The 18,183-nt window shown below is 44.1% G+C and overlaps 11 non-coding genes and 12 pseudogenes across 11 annotated transcripts; all 23 read right to left on the reverse strand.

Annotated features, from left to right (window-relative positions):
* Window positions 1-112: 112 nt before the first annotated feature.
* LOC140018154 (5S ribosomal RNA) lies at window positions 113-231 on the reverse strand. The gene has a single exon (XR_011824456.1). It is a non-coding gene; the product is annotated as a 5S ribosomal RNA (ribosomal RNA).
* Window positions 232-1,145: 914 nt separating this feature from the next.
* LOC140020016 (5S ribosomal RNA) lies at window positions 1,146-1,263 on the reverse strand (annotated as a pseudogene).
* Window positions 1,264-1,675: 412 nt separating this feature from the next.
* On the reverse strand, window positions 1,676-1,794 carry LOC140018166 (5S ribosomal RNA). Its single transcript, XR_011824468.1, has one exon. It is a non-coding gene; the product is annotated as a 5S ribosomal RNA (ribosomal RNA).
* Window positions 1,795-2,713: 919 nt separating this feature from the next.
* On the reverse strand, window positions 2,714-2,831 carry LOC140020017 (5S ribosomal RNA; annotated as a pseudogene).
* Window positions 2,832-3,745: 914 nt separating this feature from the next.
* Window positions 3,746-3,863, reverse strand: LOC140020018 (5S ribosomal RNA; annotated as a pseudogene).
* A 412-nt stretch (window positions 3,864-4,275) lies between these two features.
* LOC140018177 (5S ribosomal RNA) lies at window positions 4,276-4,394 on the reverse strand. Its single transcript, XR_011824479.1, has one exon. It is a non-coding gene; the product is annotated as a 5S ribosomal RNA (ribosomal RNA).
* Window positions 4,395-5,313: 919 nt separating this feature from the next.
* LOC140020019 (5S ribosomal RNA) lies at window positions 5,314-5,431 on the reverse strand (annotated as a pseudogene).
* A 412-nt stretch (window positions 5,432-5,843) lies between these two features.
* On the reverse strand, window positions 5,844-5,962 carry LOC140018189 (5S ribosomal RNA). Its single transcript, XR_011824490.1, has one exon. It is a non-coding gene; the product is annotated as a 5S ribosomal RNA (ribosomal RNA).
* Window positions 5,963-6,876: 914 nt separating this feature from the next.
* LOC140020020 (5S ribosomal RNA) lies at window positions 6,877-6,994 on the reverse strand (annotated as a pseudogene).
* Window positions 6,995-7,406: 412 nt separating this feature from the next.
* LOC140018196 (5S ribosomal RNA) lies at window positions 7,407-7,525 on the reverse strand. The gene has a single exon (XR_011824498.1). It is a non-coding gene; the product is annotated as a 5S ribosomal RNA (ribosomal RNA).
* Window positions 7,526-8,444: 919 nt separating this feature from the next.
* Window positions 8,445-8,562, reverse strand: LOC140020021 (5S ribosomal RNA; annotated as a pseudogene).
* A 412-nt stretch (window positions 8,563-8,974) lies between these two features.
* On the reverse strand, window positions 8,975-9,093 carry LOC140018207 (5S ribosomal RNA). Its single transcript, XR_011824499.1, has one exon. It is a non-coding gene; the product is annotated as a 5S ribosomal RNA (ribosomal RNA).
* Window positions 9,094-10,038: 945 nt separating this feature from the next.
* Window positions 10,039-10,156, reverse strand: LOC140018664 (5S ribosomal RNA; annotated as a pseudogene).
* Window positions 10,157-11,075: 919 nt separating this feature from the next.
* LOC140020656 (5S ribosomal RNA) lies at window positions 11,076-11,193 on the reverse strand (annotated as a pseudogene).
* A 412-nt stretch (window positions 11,194-11,605) lies between these two features.
* LOC140018219 (5S ribosomal RNA) lies at window positions 11,606-11,724 on the reverse strand. Its single transcript, XR_011824501.1, has one exon. It is a non-coding gene; the product is annotated as a 5S ribosomal RNA (ribosomal RNA).
* A 914-nt stretch (window positions 11,725-12,638) lies between these two features.
* LOC140020023 (5S ribosomal RNA) lies at window positions 12,639-12,756 on the reverse strand (annotated as a pseudogene).
* Window positions 12,757-13,168: 412 nt separating this feature from the next.
* Window positions 13,169-13,287, reverse strand: LOC140018230 (5S ribosomal RNA). The gene has a single exon (XR_011824502.1). It is a non-coding gene; the product is annotated as a 5S ribosomal RNA (ribosomal RNA).
* A 919-nt stretch (window positions 13,288-14,206) lies between these two features.
* Window positions 14,207-14,324, reverse strand: LOC140020024 (5S ribosomal RNA; annotated as a pseudogene).
* Window positions 14,325-14,736: 412 nt separating this feature from the next.
* On the reverse strand, window positions 14,737-14,855 carry LOC140018241 (5S ribosomal RNA). The gene has a single exon (XR_011824503.1). It is a non-coding gene; the product is annotated as a 5S ribosomal RNA (ribosomal RNA).
* Window positions 14,856-15,798: 943 nt separating this feature from the next.
* LOC140018665 (5S ribosomal RNA) lies at window positions 15,799-15,916 on the reverse strand (annotated as a pseudogene).
* Window positions 15,917-16,328: 412 nt separating this feature from the next.
* Window positions 16,329-16,447, reverse strand: LOC140018252 (5S ribosomal RNA). The gene has a single exon (XR_011824504.1). It is a non-coding gene; the product is annotated as a 5S ribosomal RNA (ribosomal RNA).
* A 914-nt stretch (window positions 16,448-17,361) lies between these two features.
* Window positions 17,362-17,479, reverse strand: LOC140020025 (5S ribosomal RNA; annotated as a pseudogene).
* Window positions 17,480-17,891: 412 nt separating this feature from the next.
* On the reverse strand, window positions 17,892-18,010 carry LOC140018263 (5S ribosomal RNA). Its single transcript, XR_011824505.1, has one exon. It is a non-coding gene; the product is annotated as a 5S ribosomal RNA (ribosomal RNA).
* Window positions 18,011-18,183: the final 173 nt, after the last annotated feature.

Here is an 18,183-nt window from a genome sequence, read left to right on the forward strand (position 1 = left end):
CCGCCTTCATGCTTCGATAAGAAGCAAAATATAAAGCAATCGTTCCGACGGAGCTAAATTACTACAGCATCAAGAACGAAGGGGAAATTTGGATTTCGAAACAAAAAAGGGAGGGGTGCAACACGAGGACTTCCCAGGGGGTCACCCATCCTAGTACTACTCTCGCCCAAGCACGCTTAACTTCGGAGTTCTGATGGGATCCGGTGCATTAGTGCTGGTATGATCGCACCCGCCATGTTCTTTTCGCTTTATTCTTTTAAACTGCCCCGTCCTGTGAAGCAGTGTGGCTTTTCTGGACCCGAATTCATTTTAAGCGTCAATTCAAGAATTTCCCCTCATCCTTTTATTTATTTACTTTTACATTTTTTTCTTGTTGATTTGCACCTTTTTTTTTCCCTCGTCGCGCAACTCTCAATTATCCTGAAATTGATCCTTCACGCTTGCGCTTATACATTTGCGCCGACAACTTTGACCGACGATCCGGGCTTCGATCCAGCCGTACCGTTCCTGACTTGTCTCGCGCCTTCAGATCCGCCTTCATGCTTCGATGAGAAGCAAAATATAAAGCAATCGTTCCGACGGAGCTAAATTACTACAGCATAAAGAACGAAGGGGAAATTTGGATTTCGAAACAAAAAAGGGAGGGGTGCAACACGGGGATTTCCCAGGGGGTCACCTAGGGGTGTCAGCGGGCCGGGTCCGGGCCGGAAATCATTATTCCGGACCCGGATCCGATCCGTTTACCCGACGGGCCTTTTATTCTGTGTTCCGGACCCGGCGAGTCTCGGATCCGGGTCGGGTCTACCCGAACAAATTTGCCAAAATTTATAATTTCTAACAAAAAAGAGAAAAAGATATATTTGTAAACTAATTTCTAACTAATGCAAAGAAAAAACCAAATAAGAAAATAAATCAAATTGATTTTACTCAAATACATCATCCTAATCAAATTATATTGATAATATTTATATTTTTTAAATTATTAAATCATTTATATCCGGATCCGGGTCTAATACGGGTCGGAATACAATATTCCGTATCCGACCCGTTTTTTTGTTTGAAAAAACGGATCCGGATTCGGGTAACGGAATTAAATCCCTACCCATACTCGCAATAATTTCAGCGATCCGATCCGGATCCGGGTCTAGACCCGACCCGTTGACAGGCCTAGGGTCACCCATCCTAGTACTACTGTCGCCCAAGCACGCTTAACTTCGGAGTTCTGAAGGGATCCGGTGCATTAGTGCTGGTATGATCGCACCCGCCATGTTCCTTTCGCTTTATTCTTTTAAACTGCCACGTCCTGTGAAGCAGTTTGGCTTTTCTGGACCCGAATTCATTCTAAGCGTCAATTCATGAATTTCCTCTCATCCTTTTATTTATTTACTTTTATATTTTTTTCTTGTTGATTTGCACCTTTTTTTTTCCCTCGTCGCACAACTCTCAGTTATCCTGAAATTGATCCTTCACGCTTGCGCTTATACATTTGTGCCGACAACTTTGACCGACGATCCGGGCTTCGATCCAGCCGTACCGTTCCTGACTTGTCTCGCGCCTTCAGATCCGCCTTCATGCTTCGATAAGAAGCAAAATATAAAGCAATCGTTCCGACGGAGCTAAATTACTACAGCATAAAGAACGAAGGGGAAATTTGGATTTCGAAACAAAAAAGTGTGGGGTGCAACACGAGGACTTCCCAGGGGGTCACCCATCCTAGTACTACTCTCGCCCAAGCACGCTTAACTTCGGAGTTCTGATGGGATCCGGTGCATTAGTGCTGGTATGATCGCACCCGCCATGTTCCTTTCGCTTTATTCTTTTAAACTGCCCCGTCCTGTGAAGCAGTGTGGGTTTTTTGGACCCGAATTCATTTTAAGCGTCAATTCAAGAATTTCCCCTCATCCTTTTATTTATTTACTTTTACATTTTTTTCTTGTTGATTTGCACCTTTTTTTTTCCCTCGTTGCGCAACTCTCAATTATCCTGAAATTGATCCTTCACGCTTGCGCTTATACATTTGCGCCGACAACTTTGACCGACAATCCGGGCTTCGATCCAGCCGTACCGTTCCTGACTTGTCTCGCGCCTTCAGATCCGCCTTCATGCTTCGATGAGAAGCAAAATATAAAGCAATCGTTCCGACGGAGCTAAGTTACTACAGCATAAAGAACGAAGGGGAAATTTGGATTTCGAAACAAAAAAGGGAGGGGTGCAACACGAGGATTTCCCAGGGGGTCACCTAGGGTGTCAGCGGGCCGGGTCCGGGCCGGAATTCATTATTCCGGACCCGGATCCGACCCGTTTACCCGACGGGCCTTTTATTCTGTGTTCCGGATCCGGACCCGGCGAGTCTCGGATCCGGGTCGGGTCTACCCGAACAAATTTGCCAAAATTTATAATTTCTGACAAAAAAGAGAAAAAGATATATTTGTAAACTAATTTCTAACTAATGCAAAGAAAAAACCAAATAAGAAAATAAATCAAATTGATTTTACTCAAATACATCATCCTAATCAAATTATATTGATAATATTTATATTTTTTAAATTATTAAATCATTTATATCCGGATCCGGGTCTAATACGGGTCGGAATACAATATTCCGTATCCGACCCGTTTTTTTGTTTGAAAAAACGGATCCGGATTCGGATAACGGAATTAAATCCCTACCCATACTCGCAATAATTTCAGCGATCCGATCCGGATCCGGGTCTAGACCCGACCCGTTGACAGGCCTAGGGTCACCCATCCTAGTACTACTGTCGCCCAAGCACGCTTAACTTCGGAGTTCTGAAGGGATCCGGTGCATTAGTGCTGGTATGATCGCACCCGCCATGTTCCTTTCGCTTTATTCTTTTAAACTGCCACGTCCTGTGAAGCAGTTTGGCTTTTCTGGACCCGAATTCATTCTAAGCGTCAATTCATGAATTTCCTCTCATCCTTTTATTTATTTACTTTTATATTTTTTTCTTGTTGATTTGCACCTTTTTTTTTCCCTCGTCGCACAACTCTCAATTATCCTGAAATTGATCCTTCACGCTTGCGCTTATACATTTGCGCCGACAACTTTGACCGACGATCCGGGCTTCGATCCAGCCGTACCGTTCCTGACTTGTCTCGCGCCTTCAGATCCGCCTTCATGCTTCGATGAGAAGCAAAATATAAAGCAATCGTTCCGACGGAGCTAAATTACTACAGCATAAAGAACGAAGGGGAAATTTGGATTTCGAAACAAAAAAGGGAGGGGTGCAACACGGGGATTTCCCAGGGGGTCACCTAGGGGTGTCAGCGGGCCGGGTCCGGGCCGGAAATCATTATTCCGGACCCGGATCCGATCCGTTTACCCGACGGGCCTTTTATTCTGTGTTCCGGACCCGGCGAGTCTCGGATCCGGGTCGGGTCTACCCGAACAAATTTGCCAAAATTTATAATTTCTAACAAAAAAGAGAAAAAGATATATTTGTAAACTAATTTCTAACTAATGCAAAGAAAAAACCAAATAAGAAAATAAATCAAATTGATTTTACTCAAATACATCATCCTAATCAAATTATATTGATAATATTTATATTTTTTAAATTATTAAATCATTTATATCCGGATCCGGGTCTAATACGGGTCGGAATACAATATTCCGTATCCGACCCGTTTTTTTGTTTGAAAAAACGGATCCGGATTCGGGTAACGGAATTAAATCCCTACCCATACTCGCAATAATTTCAGCGATCCGATCCGGATCCGGGTCTAGACCCGACCCGTTGACAGGCCTAGGGTCACCCATCCTAGTACTACTGTCGCCCAAGCACGCTTAACTTCGGAGTTCTGAAGGGATCCGGTGCATTAGTGCTGGTATGATCGCACCCGCCATGTTCCTTTCGCTTTATTCTTTTAAACTGCCACGTCCTGTGAAGCAGTTTGGCTTTTCTGGACCCGAATTCATTCTAAGCGTCAATTCATGAATTTCCTCTCATCCTTTTATTTATTTACTTTTATATTTTTTTCTTGTTGATTTGCACCTTTTTTTTTCCCTCGTCGCACAACTCTCAGTTATCCCGAAATTGATCCTTCACGCTTGCGCTTATACATTTGCGCCGACAACTTTGACCGACGATCCGGGCTTCGATCCAGCCGTACCGTTCCTGACTTGTCTCGCGCCTTCAGATCCGCCTTCATGCTTCGATAAGAAGCAAAATATAAAGCAATCGTTCCGACGGAGCTAAATTACTACAGCATAAAGAACGAAGGGGAAATTTGGATTTCGAAACAAAAAAGTGTGGGGTGCAACACGAGGACTTCCCAGGGGGTCACCCATCCTAGTACTACTCTCGCCCAAGCACGCTTAACTTCGGAGTTCTGATGGGATCCGGTGCATTAGTGCTGGTATGATCGCACCCGCCATGTTCCTTTCGCTTTATTCTTTTAAACTGCCCCGTCCTGTGAAGCAGTGTGGGTTTTTTGGACCCGAATTCATTTTAAGCGTCAATTCAAGAATTTCCCCTCATCCTTTTATTTATTTACTTTTACATTTTTTTCTTGTTGATTTGCACCTTTTTTTTTCCCTCGTTGCGCAACTCTCAATTATCCTGAAATTGATCCTTCACGCTTGCGCTTATACATTTGCGCCGACAACTTTGACCGACAATCCGGGCTTCGATCCAGCCGTACCGTTCCTGACTTGTCTCGCGCCTTCAGATCCGCCTTCATGCTTCGATGAGAAGCAAAATATAAAGCAATCGTTCCGACGGAGCTAAGTTACTACAGCATAAAGAACGAAGGGGAAATTTGGATTTCGAAACAAAAAAGGGAGGGGTGCAACACGAGGATTTCCCAGGGGGTCACCTAGGGTGTCAGCGGGCCGGGTCCGGGCCGGAATTCATTATTCCGGACCCGGATCCGACCCGTTTACCCGACGGGCCTTTTATTCTGTGTTCCGGATCCGGACCCGGCGAGTCTCGGATCCGGGTCGGGTCTACCCGAACAAATTTGCCAAAATTTATAATTTCTGACAAAAAAGAGAAAAAGATATATTTGTAAACTAATTTCTAACTAATGCAAAGAAAAAACCAAATAAGAAAATAAATCAAATTGATTTTACTCAAATACATCATCCTAATCAAATTATATTGATAATATTTATATTTTTTAAATTATTAAATCATTTATATCCGGATCCGGGTCTAATACGGGTCGGAATACAATATTCCGTATCCGACCCGTTTTTTTGTTTGAAAAAACGGATCCGGATTCGGATAACGGAATTAAATCCCTACCCATACTCGCAATAATTTCAGCGATCCGATCCGGATCCGGGTCTAGACCCGACCCGTTGACAGGCCTAGGGTCACCCATCCTAGTACTACTGTCGCCCAAGCACGCTTAACTTCGGAGTTCTGAAGGGATCCGGTGCATTAGTGCTGGTATGATCGCACCCGCCATGTTCCTTTCGCTTTATTCTTTTAAACTGCCACGTCCTGTGAAGCAGTTTGGCTTTTCTGGACCCGAATTCATTCTAAGCGTCAATTCATGAATTTCCTCTCATCCTTTTATTTATTTACTTTTATATTTTTTTCTTGTTGATTTGCACCTTTTTTTTTCCCTCGTCGCACAACTCTCAGTTATCCCGAAATTGATCCTTCACGCTTGCGCTTATACATTTGCGCCGACAACTTTGACCGACGATCCGGGCTTCGATCCAGCCGTACCGTTCCTGACTTGTCTCGCGCCTTCAGATCCGCCTTCATGCTTCGATAAGAAGCAAAATATAAAGCAATCGTTCCGACGGAGCTAAATTACTACAGCATCAAGAACGAAGGGGAAATTTGGATTTCGAAACAAAAAAGGGAGGGGTGCAACACGAGGACTTCCCAGGGGGTCACCCATCCTAGTACTACTCTCGCCCAAGCACGCTTAACTTCGGAGTTCTGATGGGATCCGGTGCATTAGTGCTGGTATGATCGCACCCGCCATGTTCTTTTCGCTTTATTCTTTTAAACTGCCCCGTCCTGTGAAGCAGTGTGGCTTTTCTGGACCCGAATTCATTTTAAGCGTCAATTCAAGAATTTCCCCTCATCCTTTTATTTATTTACTTTTACATTTTTTTCTTGTTGATTTGCACCTTTTTTTTTCCCTCGTCGCGCAACTCTCAATTATCCTGAAATTGATCCTTCACGCTTGCGCTTATACATTTGCGCCGACAACTTTGACCGACGATCCGGGCTTCGATCCAGCCGTACCGTTCCTGACTTGTCTCGCGCCTTCAGATCCGCCTTCATGCTTCGATGAGAAGCAAAATATAAAGCAATCGTTCCGACGGAGCTAAATTACTACAGCATAAAGAACGAAGGGGAAATTTGGATTTCGAAACAAAAAAGGGAGGGGTGCAACACGGGGATTTCCCAGGGGGTCACCTAGGGGTGTCAGCGGGCCGGGTCCGGGCCGGAAATCATTATTCCGGACCCGGATCCGATCCGTTTACCCGACGGGCCTTTTATTCTGTGTTCCGGACCCGGCGAGTCTCGGATCCGGGTCGGGTCTACCCGAACAAATTTGCCAAAATTTATAATTTCTAACAAAAAAGAGAAAAAGATATATTTGTAAACTAATTTCTAACTAATGCAAAGAAAAAACCAAATAAGAAAATAAATCAAATTGATTTTACTCAAATACATCATCCTAATCAAATTATATTGATAATATTTATATTTTTTAAATTATTAAATCATTTATATCCGGATCCGGGTCTAATACGGGTCGGAATACAATATTCCGTATCCGACCCGTTTTTTTGTTTGAAAAAACGGATCCGGATTCGGGTAACGGAATTAAATCCCTACCCATACTCGCAATAATTTCAGCGATCCGATCCGGATCCGGGTCTAGACCCGACCCGTTGACAGGCCTAGGGTCACCCATCCTAGTACTACTGTCGCCCAAGCACGCTTAACTTCGGAGTTCTGAAGGGATCCGGTGCATTAGTGCTGGTATGATCGCACCCGCCATGTTCCTTTCGCTTTATTCTTTTAAACTGCCACGTCCTGTGAAGCAGTTTGGCTTTTCTGGACCCGAATTCATTCTAAGCGTCAATTCATGAATTTCCTCTCATCCTTTTATTTATTTACTTTTATATTTTTTTCTTGTTGATTTGCACCTTTTTTTTTCCCTCGTCGCACAACTCTCAGTTATCCTGAAATTGATCCTTCACGCTTGCGCTTATACATTTGTGCCGACAACTTTGACCGACGATCCGGGCTTCGATCCAGCCGTACCGTTCCTGACTTGTCTCGCGCCTTCAGATCCGCCTTCATGCTTCGATAAGAAGCAAAATATAAAGCAATCGTTCCGACGGAGCTAAATTACTACAGCATAAAGAACGAAGGGGAAATTTGGATTTCGAAACAAAAAAGTGTGGGGTGCAACACGAGGACTTCCCAGGGGGTCACCCATCCTAGTACTACTCTCGCCCAAGCACGCTTAACTTCGGAGTTCTGATGGGATCCGGTGCATTAGTGCTGGTATGATCGCACCCGCCATGTTCCTTTCGCTTTATTCTTTTAAACTGCCCCGTCCTGTGAAGCAGTGTGGGTTTTTTGGACCCGAATTCATTTTAAGCGTCAATTCAAGAATTTCCCCTCATCCTTTTATTTATTTACTTTTACATTTTTTTCTTGTTGATTTGCACCTTTTTTTTTCCCTCGTTGCGCAACTCTCAATTATCCTGAAATTGATCCTTCACGCTTGCGCTTATACATTTGCGCCGACAACTTTGACCGACAATCCGGGCTTCGATCCAGCCGTACCGTTCCTGACTTGTCTCGCGCCTTCAGATCCGCCTTCATGCTTCGATGAGAAGCAAAATATAAAGCAATCGTTCCGACGGAGCTAAGTTACTACAGCATAAAGAACGAAGGGGAAATTTGGATTTCGAAACAAAAAAGGGAGGGGTGCAACACGAGGATTTCCCAGGGGGTCACCTAGGGTGTCAGCGGGCCGGGTCCGGGCCGGAATTCATTATTCCGGACCCGGATCCGACCCGTTTACCCGACGGGCCTTTTATTCTGTGTTCCGGATCCGGACCCGGCGAGTCTCGGATCCGGGTCGGGTCTACCCGAACAAATTTGCCAAAATTTATAATTTCTGACAAAAAAGAGAAAAAGATATATTTGTAAACTAATTTCTAACTAATGCAAAGAAAAAACCAAATAAGAAAATAAATCAAATTGATTTTACTCAAATACATCATCCTAATCAAATTATATTGATAATATTTATATTTTTTAAATTATTAAATCATTTATATCCGGATCCGGGTCTAATACGGGTCGGAATACAATATTCCGTATCCGACCCGTTTTTTTGTTTGAAAAAACGGATCCGGATTCGGATAACGGAATTAAATCCCTACCCATACTCGCAATAATTTCAGCGATCCGATCCGGATCCGGGTCTAGACCCGACCCGTTGACAGGCCTAGGGTCACCCATCCTAGTACTACTGTCGCCCAAGCACGCTTAACTTCGGAGTTCTGAAGGGATCCGGTGCATTAGTGCTGGTATGATCGCACCCGCCATGTTCCTTTCGCTTTATTCTTTTAAACTGCCACGTCCTGTGAAGCAGTTTGGCTTTTCTGGACCCGAATTCATTCTAAGCGTCAATTCATGAATTTCCTCTCATCCTTTTATTTATTTACTTTTATATTTTTTTCTTGTTGATTTGCACCTTTTTTTTTCCCTCGTCGCACAACTCTCAGTTATCCTGAAATTGATCCTTCACGCTTGCGCTTATACATTTGCGCCGACAACTTTGACCGACGATCCGGGCTTCGATCCAGCCGTACCGTTCCTGACTTGTCTCGCGCCTTCAGATCCGCCTTCATGCTTCGATAAGAAGCAAAATATAAAGCAATCGTTCCGACGGAGCTAAATTACTACAGCATAAAGAACGAAGGGGAAATTTGGATTTCGAAACAAAAAAGTGTGGGGTGCAACACGAGGACTTCCCAGGGGGTCACCCATCCTAGTACTACTCTCGCCCAAGCACGCTTAACTTCGGAGTTCTGATGGGATCCGGTGCATTAGTGCTGGTATGATCGCACCCGCCATGTTCCTTTCGCTTTATTCTTTTAAACTGCCCCGTCCTGTGAAGCAGTGTGGGTTTTTTGGACCCGAATTCATTTTAAGCGTCAATTCAAGAATTTCCCCTCATCCTTTTATTTATTTACTTTTACATTTTTTTCTTGTTGATTTGCACCTTTTTTTTTCCCTCGTTGCGCAACTCTCAATTATCCCGAAATTGATCCTTCACGCTTGCGCTTATACATTTGCGCCGACAACTTTGACCGACGATCCGGGCTTCGATCCAGCCGTACCGTTCCTGACTTGTCTCGCGCGTTCAGATCCGCCTTCATGCTTCGATGAGAAGCAAAATATAAAGCAATCGGTCCGACGGAGCTAAATTACTACAGCATAAAGAACGAAGGGGAAATTTGGATTTCGAAACAAAAAAGGGAGGGGTGCAACACGAGGATTTCCCAAGGGGTCACCTAGGGGTGTCAGCGGGCCGGGTCCGGGCCGGAATTCATTATTCCGGACCCGGACCCGAATTACTATGCCGGACCCGGATCCGACCCGTTTACCCGACGGGCCTTTTATTCTGTGTTCCGGATCCGGACCCGGCGAGTCTCGGATCCGGGTCGGGTCTACCCGAACAAATTTGCCAAAATTTATAATTTCTGACAAAAAAGAGAAAAAGATATATTTGTAAACTAATTTCTAACTAATGCAAAGAAAAAACCAAATAAGAAAATAAATCAAATTGATTTTACTCAAATATATCATCCTAATCAAATTATATTGATAATATTTATATTTTTTAAATTATTAAATCATTTATATCCGGATCCGGGTCTAATACGGGTCGGAATACTATATTCCGTATCCGACACGTTTTTTTGTTTGAAAAAACGGATCCGGATCCGGGTAACGGAATTAAATCCCTACCCATACCCGCAATAATTTCAGCGATCCGATCCGGATCCGGGTCTAGACCCGACCCGTTGACAGGCCTAGGGTCACCCATCCTAGTACTACTGTCGCCCAAGCACGCTTAACTTCGGAGTTCTGATGGGATCCGGTGCATTAGTGCTGGTATGATCGCACCCGCCATGTTCCTTTCGCTTTATTCTTTTAAACTGCCACGTCCTGTGAAGCAGTTTGGCTTTTCAGGACCCGAATTCATTCTAAGCGTCAATTCATGAATTTCCTCTCATCCTTTTATTTATTTACTTTTATATTTTTTTCTTGTTGATTTGCACCTTTTTTTTTCCCTCGTCGCACAACTCTCAATTATCCTGAAATTGATCCTTCACGCTTGCGCTTATACATTTGCGCCGACAACTTTGACCGACGATCCGGGCTTCGATCCAGCCGTACCGTTCCTGACTTGTCTCGCGCCTTCAGATCCGCCTTCATGCTTCGATGAGAAGCAAAATATAAAGCAATCGTTCCGACGGAGCTAAGTTACTACAGCATAAAGAACGAAGGGGAAATTTGGATTTCGAAACAAAAAAGGGAGGGGTGCAACACGAGGAGTTCCCAGGGGGTCACCTAGGGTGTCAGCGGGCCGGGTCCGGGCCGGAATTCATTATTCCGGACCCGGATCCGACCCGTTTACCCGACGGGCCTTTTATTCTGTGTTCCGGATCCGGACCCGGCGAGTCTCGGATCCGGGTCGGGTCTACCCGAACAAATTTGCCAAAATTTATAATTTCTGACAAAAAAGAGAAAAAGATATATTTGTAAACTAATTTCTAACTAATGCAAAGAAAAAACCAAATAAGAAAATAAATCAAATTGATTTTACTCAAATACATCATCCTAATCAAATTATATTGATAATATATATATTTTTTAAATTATTAAATCATTTATATCCGGATCCGGATCTAATACGGGTCGGAATACTATATTCCGTATCCGACCCGTTTTTTTGTTTGAAAAAACGGATCCGGATCCGGGTAACGGAATTAAATCCCTACCCATACCCGCAATAATTTCAGCGATCCGATCCGGATCCGGGTCTAGACCCGACCCGTTGACAGGCCTAGGGTCACCCATCCTAGTACTACTGTCGCCCAAGCACGCTTAACTTCAGAGTTCTGATGGGATCCGGGGCATTAGTGCTGGTATGATCGCACCCGCCATGTTCCTTTCGTTTTATTCTTTTAAACTGCCACGCCCTGTGAAGCAGTTTGGCTTTTCTGGACCCGAATTCATTCTAAGCGTCAATTCATGAATTTCCTCTCATCCTTTTATTTATTTACTTTTATATTTTTTTCTTGTTGATTTGCACCTTTTTTTTTCCCTCGTCGCACAACTCTCAGTTATCCCGAAATTGATCCTTCACGCTTGCGCTTATACATTTGCGCCGACAACTTTGACCGACGATCCGGGCTTCGATCCAGCCGTACCGTTCCTGACTTGTCTCGCGCCTTCAGATCCGCCTTCATGCTTCGATAAGAAGCAAAATATAAAGCAATCGTTCCGACGGAGCTAAATTACTACAGCATCAAGAACGAAGGGGAAATTTGGATTTCGAAACAAAAAAGGGAGGGGTGCAACACGAGGACTTCCCAGGGGGTCACCCATCCTAGTACTACTCTCGCCCAAGCACGCTTAACTTCGGAGTTCTGATGGGATCCGGTGCATTAGTGCTGGTATGATCGCACCCGCCATGTTCTTTTCGCTTTATTCTTTTAAACTGCCCCGTCCTGTGAAGCAGTGTGGCTTTTCTGGACCCGAATTCATTTTAAGCGTCAATTCAAGAATTTCCCCTCATCCTTTTATTTATTTACTTTTACATTTTTTTCTTGTTGATTTGCACCTTTTTTTTTCCCTCGTCGCGCAACTCTCAATTATCCTGAAATTGATCCTTCACGCTTGCGCTTATACATTTGCGCCGACAACTTTGACCGACGATCCGGGCTTCGATCCAGCCGTACCGTTCCTGACTTGTCTCGCGCCTTCAGATCCGCCTTCATGCTTCGATGAGAAGCAAAATATAAAGCAATCGTTCCGACGGAGCTAAATTACTACAGCATAAAGAACGAAGGGGAAATTTGGATTTCGAAACAAAAAAGGGAGGGGTGCAACACGGGGATTTCCCAGGGGGTCACCTAGGGGTGTCAGCGGGCCGGGTCCGGGCCGGAAATCATTATTCCGGACCCGGATCCGATCCGTTTACCCGACGGGCCTTTTATTCTGTGTTCCGGACCCGGCGAGTCTCGGATCCGGGTCGGGTCTACCCGAACAAATTTGCCAAAATTTATAATTTCTAACAAAAAAGAGAAAAAGATATATTTGTAAACTAATTTCTAACTAATGCAAAGAAAAAACCAAATAAGAAAATAAATCAAATTGATTTTACTCAAATACATCATCCTAATCAAATTATATTGATAATATTTATATTTTTTAAATTATTAAATCATTTATATCCGGATCCGGGTCTAATACGGGTCGGAATACAATATTCCGTATCCGACCCGTTTTTTTGTTTGAAAAAACGGATCCGGATTCGGGTAACGGAATTAAATCCCTACCCATACTCGCAATAATTTCAGCGATCCGATCCGGATCCGGGTCTAGACCCGACCCGTTGACAGGCCTAGGGTCACCCATCCTAGTACTACTGTCGCCCAAGCACGCTTAACTTCGGAGTTCTGAAGGGATCCGGTGCATTAGTGCTGGTATGATCGCACCCGCCATGTTCCTTTCGCTTTATTCTTTTAAACTGCCACGTCCTGTGAAGCAGTTTGGCTTTTCTGGACCCGAATTCATTCTAAGCGTCAATTCATGAATTTCCTCTCATCCTTTTATTTATTTACTTTTATATTTTTTTCTTGTTGATTTGCACCTTTTTTTTTCCCTCGTCGCACAACTCTCAGTTATCCTGAAATTGATCCTTCACGCTTGCGCTTATACATTTGTGCCGACAACTTTGACCGACGATCCGGGCTTCGATCCAGCCGTACCGTTCCTGACTTGTCTCGCGCCTTCAGATCCGCCTTCATGCTTCGATAAGAAGCAAAATATAAAGCAATCGTTCCGACGGAGCTAAATTACTACAGCATAAAGAACGAAGGGGAAATTTGGATTTCGAAACAAAAAAGTGTGGGGTGCAACACGAGGACTTCCCAGGGGGTCACCCATCCTAGTACTACTCTCGCCCAAGCACGCTTAACTTCGGAGTTCTGATGGGATCCGGTGCATTAGTGCTGGTATGATCGCACCCGCCATGTTCCTTTCGCTTTATTCTTTTAAACTGCCCCGTCCTGTGAAGCAGTGTGGGTTTTTTGGACCCGAATTCATTTTAAGCGTCAATTCAAGAATTTCCCCTCATCCTTTTATTTATTTACTTTTACATTTTTTTCTTGTTGATTTGCACCTTTTTTTTTCCCTCGTTGCGCAACTCTCAATTATCCTGAAATTGATCCTTCACGCTTGCGCTTATACATTTGCGCCGACAACTTTGACCGACAATCCGGGCTTCGATCCAGCCGTACCGTTCCTGACTTGTCTCGCGCCTTCAGATCCGCCTTCATGCTTCGATGAGAAGCAAAATATAAAGCAATCGTTCCGACGGAGCTAAGTTACTACAGCATAAAGAACGAAGGGGAAATTTGGATTTCGAAACAAAAAAGGGAGGGGTGCAACACGAGGATTTCCCAGGGGGTCACCTAGGGTGTCAGCGGGCCGGGTCCGGGCCGGAATTCATTATTCCGGACCCGGATCCGACCCGTTTACCCGACGGGCCTTTTATTCTGTGTTCCGGATCCGGACCCGGCGAGTCTCGGATCCGGGTCGGGTCTACCCGAACAAATTTGCCAAAATTTATAATTTCTGACAAAAAAGAGAAAAAGATATATTTGTAAACTAATTTCTAACTAATGCAAAGAAAAAACCAAATAAGAAAATAAATCAAATTGATTTTACTCAAATACATCATCCTAATCAAATTATATTGATAATATTTATATTTTTTAAATTATTAAATCATTTATATCCGGATCCGGGTCTAATACGGGTCGGAATACAATATTCCGTATCCGACCCGTTTTTTTGTTTGAAAAAACGGATCCGGATTCGGATAACGGAATTAAATCCCTACCCATACTCGCAATAATTTCAGCGATCCGATCCGGATCCGGGTCTAGACCCGACCCGTTGACAGGCCTAGGGTCACCCATCCTAGTACTACTGTCGCCCAAGCACGCTTAACTTCGGAGTTCTGAAGGGATCCGGTGCATTAGTGCTGGTATGATCGCACCCGCCATGTTCCTTTCGCTTTATTCTTTTAAACTGCCACGTCCTGTGAAGCAGTTTGGCTTTTCTGGACCCGAATTCATTCTAAGCGTCAATTCATGAATTTCCTCTCATCCTTTTATTTATTTACTTTTATATTTTTTTCTTGTTGATTTGCACCTTTTTTTTTCCCTCGTCGCACAACTCTCAGTTATCCTGAAATTGATCCTTCACGCTTGCGCTTATACATTTGCGCCGACAACTTTGACCGACGATCCGGGCTTCGATCCAGCCGTACCGTTCCTGACTTGTCTCGCGCCTTCAGATCCGCCTTCATGCTTCGATAAGAAGCAAAATATAAAGCAATCGTTCCGACGGAGCTAAATTACTACAGCATAAAGAACGAAGGGGAAATTTGGATTTCGAAACAAAAAAGTGTGGGGTGCAACACGAGGACTTCCCAGGGGGTCACCCATCCTAGTACTACTCTCGCCCAAGCACGCTTAACTTCGGAGTTCTGATGGGATCCGGTGCATTAGTGCTGGTATGATCGCACCCGCCATGTTCCTTTCGCTTTATTCTTTTAAACTGCCCCGTCCTGTGAAGCAGTGTGGGTTTTTTGGACCCGAATTCATTTTAAGCGTCAATTCAAGAATTTCCCCTCATCCTTTTATTTATTTACTTTTACATTTTTTTCTTGTTGATTTGCACCTTTTTTTTTCCCTCGTTGCGCAACTCTCAATTATCCCGAAATTGATCCTTCACGCTTGCGCTTATACATTTGCGCCGACAACTTTGACCGACGATCCGGGCTTCGATCCAGCCGTACCGTTCCTGACTTGTCTCGCGCCTTCAGATCCGCCTTCATGCTTCGATGAGAAGCAAAATATAAAGCAATCGTTCCGACGGAGCTAAATTACTACAGCATAAAGAACGAAGGGGAAATTTGGATTTCGAAACAAAAAAGGGAGGGGTGCAACACGAGGATTTCCCAGGGGGTCACCTAGGGGTGTCAGCGGGCCGGGTCCGGGCCGGAATTCATTATTCCGGACCCGGACCCGAATTACTTCCGGACCCGGATCCGACCCGTTTACCCGACGGGCCTTTTATTCTGTGTTCCGGATCCGGACCCGGCGAGTCTCGGATCCGGGTCGGGTCTACCCGAACAAATTTGCCAAAATTTATAATTTCTGACAAAAAAGAGAAAAAGATATATTTGTAAACTAATTTCTAACTAATGCAAAGAAAAAACCAAATAAGAAAATAAATCAAATTGATTTTACTCAAATACATCATCCTAATCAAATTATATTGATAATATTTATATTTTTTAAATTATTAAATCATTTATATCCGGATCCGGGTCTAATACGGGTCGGAATACTATATTCCGTATCCGACCCGTTTTTTTGTTTGAAAAAACGGATCCGGATCCGGGTAACGGAATTAAATCCCTACCCATACCCGCAATAATTTCAGCGATCCGATCCGGATCCGGGTCTAGACCCGACCCGTTGACAGGCCTAGGGTCACCCATCCTAGTACTACTGTCGCCCAAGCACGCTTAACTTCGGAGTTCTGATGGGATCCGGTGCATTAGTGCTGGTATGATCGCACCCGCCATGTTCCTTTCGCTTTATTCTTTTAAACTGCCACGTCCTGTGAAGCAGTTTGGCTTTTCTGGACCCGAATTCATTCTAAGCGTCAATTCATGAATTTCCTCTCATCCTTTTATTTATTTACTTTTATATTTTTTTCTTGTTGATTTGCACCTTTTTTTTTCCCTCGTCGCACAACTCTCAGTTATCCTGAAATTGATCCTTCACGCTTGCGCTTATACATTTGCGCCGACAACTTTGACCGACGATCCGGGCTTCGATCCAGCCGTACCGTTCCTGACTTGTCTCGCGCCTTCAGATCCGCCTTCATGCTTCGATAAGAAGCAAAATATAAAGCAATCGTTCCGACGGAGCTAAATTACTACAGCATCAAGAACGAAGGGGAAATTTGGATTTCGAAACAAAAAAGGGAGGGGTGCAACACGAGGACTTCCCAGGGGGTCACCCATCCTAGTACTACTCTCGCCCAAGCACGCTTAACTTCGGAGTTCTGATGGGATCCGGTGCATTAGTGCTGGTATGATCGCACCCGCCATGTTCTTTTCGCTTTATTCTTTTAAACTGCCCCGTCCTGTGAAGCAGTGTGGCTTTTCTGGACCCGAATTCATTTTAAGCGTCAATTCAAGAATTTCCCCTCATCCTTTTATTTATTTACTTTTACATTTTTTTCTTGTTGATTTGCACCTTTTTTTTTCCCTCGTCGCGCAACTCTCAATTATCCTGAAATTGATCCTTCACGCTTGCGCTTATACATTTGCGCCGACAACTTTGACCGACGATCCGGGCTTCGATCCAGCCGTACCGTTCCTGACTTGTCTCGCGCCTTCAGATCCGCCTTCATGCTTCGATGAGAAGCAAAATATAAAGCAATCGTTCCGACGGAGCTAAATTACTACAGCATAAAGAACGAAGGGGAAATTTGGATTTCGAAACAAAAAAGGGAGGGGTGCAACACGGGGATTTCCCAGGGGGTCACCTAGGGGTGTCAGCGGGCCGGGTCCGGGCCGGAAATCATTATTCCGGACCCGGATCCGATCCGTTTACCCGACGGGCCTTTTATTCTGTGTTCCGGACCCGGCGAGTCTCGGATCCGGGTCGGGTCTACCCGAACAAATTTGCCAAAATTTATAATTTCTAACAAAAAAGAGAAAAAGATATATTTGTAAACTAATTTCTAACTAATGCAAAGAAAAAACCAAATAAGAAAATAAATCAAATTGATTTTACTCAAATACATCATCCTAATCAAATTATATTGATAATATTTATATTTTTTAAATTATTAAATCATTTATATCCGGATCCGGGTCTAATACGGGTCGGAATACAATATTCCGTATCCGACCCGTTTTTTTGTTTGAAAAAACGGATCCGGATTCGGGTAACGGAATTAAATCCCTACCCATACTCGCAATAATTTCAGCGATCCGATCCGGATCCGGGTCTAGACCCGACCCGTTGACAGGCCTAGGGTCACCCATCCTAGTACTACTGTCGCCCAAGCACGCTTAACTTCGGAGTTCTGAAGGGATCCGGTGCATTAGTGCTGGTATGATCGCACCCGCCATGTTCCTTTCGCTTTATTCTTTTAAACTGCCACGTCCTGTGAAGCAGTTTGGCTTTTCTGGACCCGAATTCATTCTAAGCGTCAATTCATGAATTTCCTCTCATCCTTTTATTTATTTACTTTTATATTTTTTTCTTGTTGATTTGCACCTTTTTTTTTCCCTCGTCGCACAACTCTCAGTTATCCTGAAATTGATCCTTCACGCTTGCGCTTATACATTTGTGCCGACAACTTTGACCGACGATCCGGGCTTCGATCCAGCCGTACCGTTCCTGACTTGTCTCGCGCCTTCAGATCCGCCTTCATGCTTCGATAAGAAGCAAAATATAAAGCAATCGTTCCGACGGAGCTAAATTACTACAGCATAAAGAACGAAGGGGAAATTTGGATTTCGAAACAAAAAAGTGTGGGGTGCAACACGAGGACTTCCCAGGGGGTCACCCATCCTAGTACTACTCTCGCCCAAGCACGCTTAACTTCGGAGTTCTGATGGGATCCGGTGCATTAGTGCTGGTATGATCGCACCCGCCATGTTCCTTTCGCTTTATTCTTTTAAACTGCCCCGTCCTGTGAAGCAGTGTGGGTTTTTTGGACCCGAATTCATTTTAAGCGTCAATTCAAGAATTTCCCCTCATCCTTTTATTTATTTACTTTTACATTTTTTTCTTGTTGATTTGCACCTTTTTTTTTCCCTCGTTGC

The sequence above is a fragment of the Coffea arabica genome, chromosome 11c (assembly GCF_036785885.1).
Source record: "Coffea arabica cultivar ET-39 chromosome 11c, Coffea Arabica ET-39 HiFi, whole genome shotgun sequence".
Lineage (NCBI taxonomy): Eukaryota > Viridiplantae > Streptophyta > Magnoliopsida > Gentianales > Rubiaceae > Coffea > Coffea arabica.